Here is a 6000-nt window from a genome sequence, read left to right as displayed (position 1 = left end):
AGCTCTGAGCAATCCCCACCGGCCAGTGACAGCAGCACCCTTTCGCTCTTTCCGCTCTTTCCCTCCTCTAACACAACAGAAGTTATGGGCAAAGTCCCATGGGATTGATGGCCAAACACCAGAATGGGGTGGCCAAATGCTTGCACAGGCTGCCCAGAGAGGTGGTGGTCTCCAGCCTTGGAGACATTCAAAACCCAACTGGGTATGGTCCTGGGCATCGAGGACAACCCAGTGTAGGTGACACTGCCTCGAGCAGGAGGTTGGATTGGGTGATCTCCTCGGTCACTCTGTGCATTCCCGAAGCAGCAGAGAAACGAGACAGCAGTAACTGCACAGAGCGAATGCCCTGGGTGATGGGACCTGTCCCCCAAGCCCACAGCACGTCTGGGAACACCTCCACTCCCTCAGGAGCAGCATTCCTGTGGGGTAGTTCCTTACTTCCTTAGAATTGACACCTAAAACCCAGGGTTACCAGTTCCCAAACTATGGATCCACCACAATGAGGGTGATGAGCCACAACAAATTCAATTCCATCTGATATCTGTGCTAGCAGAGATCATGGAGAATGATTAAGGTTGATGCTTAAGGAGAACCCACCCGCAAATGGCTTTCTCAACACCACTGAAACAACACATGGAAAATCGGCATCCCACGCAGTCAGACCCCTCCACCCAGCTGAGGATAGGGGGAAAAAGCTCCCATCAACCCCACAGGCAGCTCGGACAGTACCTGACCTTTCTGATAGCTGATAACAGCAGGAAACACCACTGGCACTCTTCTACCTTTCTAAAATGCTGGGGGGACTACTACTGTCCCCAATATCTGCAGTGCAGTAGATGGTAAAATCTGCGGTATCCCCTTCACGCAGTCACGGGTATCACGAGCATTAACCTCCCCTCGCCTCCTGCTAGGACGGCGGTGCCGGTCTCTGAAATCAATCCCTAATGAGGGAAAACCTTATGGAAACTTGGGGAAAAAAAAGAGAAGATCGCCTTGCAAGTTCAGCTCTTACAGACAAGGCAGGTGGAGATGCTCTAGCGAAGCCGCATGCTCTGTGCCAGCAGAATCCCGGGCACGGATGGATCCGCTCCATGGATCACGAGCCTGTGCAGTCCATGAGCCGCTGGTGGGATGAGCTACATGAGCACGCTAAGAGAAGGGGTTACCTCGAGCTTATCAAGCAACTGATTTTTAAAAGTCATGGAAAACTGAGAAGGTTTTACATATGAGGAACAAAACAATGAGGCACTAGCTTTGCAGAGAGGAAAAACAAAACAGTAAAATGGGGAGCGATAACAGCAACAATTGGCCAAAATAGCTGATTTATAAGAAACCTTAATAAGAAAATAGCAAACGAGGAGGAAAAGCAGAATGCCAGCAACACGTCCAAGGAATCGGGCCTGGAGCAAGGCCAGGAGCCGTGGATCAACTCCTGGCTCTACCACTACCCCAAGGTCTGGCCTTGAGCCCTTTCTTCCCTCTTCATGCCTCTGTTTCCCCATATTGCCCCTACACAGCCCTTTGCCTCCCCACTCTCTTCTCAGCGGAGAAAGGGACCGTGCCCAGCAATCAGATGAAGTTTACACAGGCCAGTCCGACCATGTGGCATTTCCATCTCTCGAGCACACACAAAACCAAGGTGGCTGTGGATCCAGAAGGATCCTGGAGAGCGGCTGGAAAGCACTCAGCCACAAGAATCCCCAGGGAAGGGAGACGAACTTGCTGGAGGCTGGCGGAGGTGATGCCTGGGCAGGAGAAGGTGGTCAGGGCCGGCAGCCAGACAAGACATGTTTTTGACCAACTCTAAGCAAGATCCTCATGAAAAAGTGGAAGAAGTGAGCGCAGGCACATGTGGTGTCACTGCAGGAGCCCCCGACAGGGACCGTCCACCAGGGAGGTGGATAAACCAGGTGGAGGATGAACCAAATGACACTCCGCTTTGAAAACTGCGAGTAAAGCAGCACAGAGCCATCAGCAGGAGGAAGGAGGCGAGAAGCAGCGATGCCCTATAGTATTTCACTATAAGACGTAGCTGTATTGAAAAAAAAAGGCCCAAGGCATTTGCCAGGTGCAGGGCATGACACCATCCAGGCACGGCTGGCTGGGAGCTCTTAGGGAGCTTGGGGCAGCACTTGGAAGATCCCGAAGCAGAGGAGCTGGCCTTCACGGACGGCTTAAAGGCATTAATTAGAAAGTACTGAGGCAACCGGCGATGGGGAGCCATGGTGCATGAAGGGGGCAGCAGCCAGAGCATCTCCCACCCGGGCAGCAGCGTGGGCTGTGACAGTGCCACCAGCCACCACCCCTGTCCCACCACACCAGGAACCGCAGTCTCAGCTGGCATCTGCAGGAGGGGAAGGTTATGGAAAAGCGGTCAGGGGAAGGATGGGATGCAAGGAAGCAGAGCGGGGTCCAGGGAACACGCAGCCTGGATCTTAGGAAAAACGTCCTGGCACTGAGCTGGAACAGAGTTTGAACCAGCTCCAGTGGGAGGGATAGAGCAGCATTTCTAAGGGCTTTTACAAAGCCGACTAGATAAACCAGCGCAGAGGGGATGATTCCTGGCCTTACAGGGGGCTGGGACTGGTTTTTCTTTTTGTGCTTGTGTCTGGGGACTGAAGAGGCAGAGAGCTCCCAAAAAGGAGCAAAGGGTAACCTCGCACCTTCCCCTGCCTCCTGGGAGGAAAGATGAATTCCTCCTGAACTGATATGGCATCTGGAAGCTTTTATCCATGCAGGTATACAACAAAAAATCAAATGCCAGCCTGCCTGCATGCATGCCCTGTTGTTGGTTGATCTTTGGGCTTCCAGGAGAGTTGTCTGCGGGTGGCTCCTGTGCATCAAGGCAGAGCTGGGGTCTCCAGTGGGATGCCTCAGCCCCCAAAATAAACCTGGGAGCCCCAGAGGCTCCCAGAGACCTTCCTGCTGCTGCTGAGGATGCTGGGGAGACCCTGGCCTCCCCGGGAGGGATGGAAGGAGGGAGGGAGTGGAGCATCCCCCAGTTCAAAGAGTCCCCTGCGAGCCCCAAGCGCCCCCCCGCAGCGTGAGTCACCCTCCAGTGGGACCCGCTGCGCCGCTTCTCGCTTGCTCACTTCATTGATGACTCAGGTTTTATGAAGCACATTTCAAATCCCTTAATGAAATAATGGAGAGAGTCGTTTTTATCGGCATGTATTTTTAAAACAAATACTTCAAGTGAGGCTTGCGCCCATCTCCACCCTTTCCTCCCGAGACATGGAGGCGAGCGACCGCAGGGTCCGGCATCTGGAGGGGCAGGAGCAGCCCCCGCCGCCCCGGCACTGCCAGGCTACACCCTCCATCCCTCCTACACCCTCCATCCCTCCAGCATCCATGCTGCCAGCAGGGCCAGGGGAGGAAAGTGGGACACCAGGGTGTCCCAGATGATGTCCTCAGAGCCTGGCAGTGCTCCCAGCGGCCTCGCTCCCCACCGGTTCGTGCCTTCCGAGCGCCTGTCCTTTCGAACGGGGCCGGGCACCGTCTTTAATCTCTTTCCTCTGCAAAGGAAACTACCACCCGAGCAGAGGCAGCAGCAGAAGGGGACGCTGAGGCCAAGCCCACAGCTCCTGGGTGCCAGGATACAGCCTGCCAAGAGGCGGGGGCTGCCTGCCAACACAGTTAAGAAAGCGTGGACTCAAGGTCATTACCACCACCACCCTCTGCCCTTCCCCGTGCAGGGCTACCTGAGACAAGCTGGCACTGTCCTGGTTTTGACTAAAGGACCTCCCTGTGCGATGCCCAGAGCCTTTCTGCTCTTGCAGAAAAGTGCAACGTCAACGATGAAAGTGCAACGTTGTAGGAAGCACCTTAGGAATGCTACGAGGGGAGAGGGAAGGCACCGGGACCCCAGATCTCCTGGTGCTTTTACACTAAAACAAGACAAACTGAGAGGCCAGAGTGGTTTTACTTGCTATAAAGGAACCGCCGTAAGGACTCATGCCCAGGTTCTCAAAAAGCACCTTTGCAGGGGTGTAAAAAATGTAACCTGGCATTTGCGTTTACACCTTTGCAGGGGTGTAAAAACTCCCAAACTAGCGGAGAACACCCAGCTGCACCTGGGCCATGGCTCTGGCTTCCCAGCAGCACCAAAACCGCAGCGCACCCAGGCACCTGGCTCCGCTCATCCTCCCAACGCGGCCCTTCCCAGCCCTCCTCGCCAGGGCAGGGCCACCACAGGGACGCACACGCAACGACTCGGCCCGGGCAAAACCAGCAGCTTTTACGCACTCGAGTTTGTACAAAGTGCCAAAGACGTTTGTGGGTTTGTCTATTTATTTAAAACACAACCCACCATTTTCGCAAAGCCTTTGCAAACCCGTGAGAACCTGGGCCAGCAAGAAATTACTCTCTTAATTTCACATTTCAGGCACTAAGTAAACTATTTTGCAAGTTATTTCAATCATATATTTAACAAGGCCCAGTTACACAATGGATAAAAGTGACCAGGCAGGCTTCCCCTAGCACAGCTCAGCTCCAGAGCCAGCCTTGCTGCTCTCCTGGTAAGAATTAGCACAACCCGCCGCAGACAGAAAAGATGAGACCGATTTAAAGGACAGCTCTGAATCCCGAAATTCAGCCAAGCCGGGGAGATAACAGACACGGGGTTGGAAACAAGGATGCTCACGGCGGGGCTAAGGCCGAGGTATTGTATTATTTATTTACTTGTGCCAGCAGACATCAATCCTCTTGTACTTTTTCCTCTCCTAAATGTTGCCAAGCGTAATCGCAGCTCATCTTTTTCCGGGCAGTGTCCCTGGGAGAACGAAGTTATTAGTGAGGCTGAAGAAGCCTCATGCAATTATTTAGAAACTACACCAAAAATAATCCCCAAAGACAAGTGGCTGCTTGCAGGTGGCAGCTTTCTAAGTCATTCCAATAAAATCTGGCTCAGTAACTCCCAGCGTAATCAATGCCCACACAAACAAAAGAGAGAAAAACCGAGGGATGTGTTATTTTTCCACGCTAGAAGAGGATCCTGCAAAACAAACTGGTGCGCCAAGGCCAAGAGGGGTCCAGGCTGCAAACCCGCCGTCCATGCCTGCCCCCCGGCTGGCACCTCTGTGTCTTCCCCCCTCAGCTGCAGCATCCCCGTGCCACGTCCCCACGCCGGGCTGGGCAGAATCCCAAGGGATGTGGACATGGGCAGCAGGCGCTCGGCCCCCAGGGCAGGATGGGGAGGGGGGCACCCCCATGCCGTCTCCTTGCCCCTGGATCCTGGTGGTTTGTGCTTTCAGGAGCAGCTTTTTGTCAAGCTCCGCGTTATCTGCAACATGCTGCATTTATGAGTAATCGGGAGTTGATGCCTCACTGTCAGAAGGGGAAGAAAATTCAGAGCCTGGGATGCGAGAGGGCTGTTTGGAAGGAGGAAGGAGCTCTCGCCCCCTGCCCTGGTTGGCAGCATCCCCCCGAGCGGGAGCATGCCGGGGCTCGGTGCACCGTGCGCCACATCGGCCTCCGGCCACCGGCCTGTGGCATGGGCTTGGCCAAGGAACCAAAGGGCTGTGGGAGTGCTGTCCCCTCCCCTGAGGACACTGGGTCCCCTCCGCTGGCTCTTGCCTGCCATTGTGACCTGCACCCAGCACCGTACCCCCCCCGAAACAGCCCTGCCCCGGCACTGCCAGCGCCCCAGGCTAATACAGCCCCAAGTCTCCCCAAAACCTGAATTTGAAGCTAGATGAACCTTCAATCCTAAAACCTGAATTTCAGGCTGGATGAACCGTGTCGCTCAGCTGAAAATCAGGGTGATAACTCCTGCCTTCCATGTGGCAGTGCTGCGAACTAGCTCGTGCCCTGGATGGAGCTCTGGGCCACCTGGCTGGGACGCAGCTCTGGGAGCTCCAAGGGCAAGCCCTGCTGGAGAGCAGATCCCCGCCTGCGTGCTGAGATACGGGGGTTATCAAGGAATGGAGAATTGAGGTGATTAAGAAAGGGTAGATGACATGGCAGAACACAACCTGGTGGCAGCAGAAGGGGCAGCAGACC

General features: G+C 54.8%; 1 protein-coding gene across 6 annotated transcripts in view; it reads right to left on the bottom strand.

Moving 5' to 3' along the window:
* The window catches only part of LOC134519808 (ankyrin repeat and fibronectin type-III domain-containing protein 1-like), a 262952-nt gene that overhangs the window by 77499 nt on the left and 179453 nt on the right, over nt 1-6000 (bottom strand). The gene's annotated exons all lie outside the window — the stretch shown is intronic.

This window comes from Chroicocephalus ridibundus, chromosome 8 (genome assembly GCF_963924245.1).
Source record: "Chroicocephalus ridibundus chromosome 8, bChrRid1.1, whole genome shotgun sequence".
NCBI classification, from domain to species: Eukaryota; Metazoa; Chordata; class Aves; order Charadriiformes; family Laridae; genus Chroicocephalus; species Chroicocephalus ridibundus.
The sequence above is the reverse complement of the archived record's forward strand: the minus strand, read 5'-3'. Positions and strand labels throughout refer to the sequence as shown.